Source organism: Pteropus medius, unplaced genomic scaffold (genome assembly GCF_902729225.1).
Source record: "Pteropus medius unplaced genomic scaffold, Ma_sr-lr_union100, whole genome shotgun sequence".
Lineage (NCBI taxonomy): Eukaryota > Metazoa > Chordata > Mammalia > Chiroptera > Pteropodidae > Pteropus > Pteropus medius.
Genome location: NW_024353908.1, coordinates 1 through 1,346, shown reverse-complemented (window position 1 = coordinate 1,346; position 1,346 = coordinate 1).

Here is a 1,346-nt window from a genome sequence, read left to right as displayed (position 1 = left end):
GTCTGGCTTATTTTGCTTAGCATGATTATCTCAAGGTCCATCCATGTTGTCACAAATGGCAGTATTTTATCTCTTCTTATGGCTGAGTAATATCCATTTTATATATGTACCTCAGCTTCTTTAGCCAATCATCTATCGTAGGACACTTCGGCTCCTCCCATGTCCTGGCCTCTGTGAATAATGGTGCTATGAACATTGGTGTGCAAATATCTTTTTGGATATGGGTTTTCAAGTCTTTGGGGTAAATACCCAGTAGAGGGATTGCTGGATCATATGGTAGATCTATTCTTAGTTTTTTGATGAACCTCCATACTGGTTTCCATAGTGGCTGTACCAATTTTCAGTCTCACCAGCAGTGTATGAAGGTTCCTTTTTCTCCACATCCTCTCCAGCATTTGTTATTACTTGTCCTGTTGATTATAGCTTCTCTAACAGGTGTGATATGGAATCTCATTGTGGTTTTGATTTGCATTTCCCTAATAGCTAACGATGTTAAACATCTTTTCATATATTTGTTGGCCATTTGTATGTCCTCTACGAGAAGTGTCTGTTTAGGTCCTCTGACCACTTTTTGATTGAATTGTTTGTTTTTTTTGTTGTTATTGAATCGTATGAGTTCTTTGTATATTTTGGATATTAGGCTGTTATATGAGGTGTTGCTTGCAAATATATTCTCCTATTCGGATGGTTGTCTCTTTACCTTGTTGGTGGTTTCTTTTGCTGAGCAGAAGCTTTTTAGCTTGTTGTAGTCCCATTCATTTATTTTTGCTTATACTTCCCTTGCCTTTGTGGTCAAATTCATAAAATCCTCTTTAAGTCCGAGGTCCTTGAGTTTAGTTCCTATGTTTTCTTCTATGCATTTTATTGTTTCAGATCTTATATTCAGGTCCTTAATCCATTTTGAGTTCATTTTGGTGTGTGATGATACACAGCAGTCTAGTTTCATTCTTTTGCAGGTGGCCTTCCAATTTTCCCAGCACCATTTATTGAAGAGGCTTTCCTTTCTCCACTGTATGTTTTTGGCTTTTTTGTCGAAAATTATTTGCCCATATAAATATGGGTTTACTTCTGGACTCTCGATTCTGTTTTGCTGCCAATACCATGTAGTTTTGATTATTGTCGCTTTGTAGTATAATTTGAAGTCAGGCAGAGTGATGCCTCCAGCCTCATTCCTTTTTCTTAGGATGGCTTTGTCAATTTGGGGTCTTTTGTGCTTCTATACAAATCTGATGTTTTTTTGTTCTATTTCTTTAAAAAATGCTGATGGGATTTTGATGGGGATTGCATTAAATCTGTATAATGCCTTAGGTAATATGGTCATTTTAACTCTGTTGGTTCTTCCAATC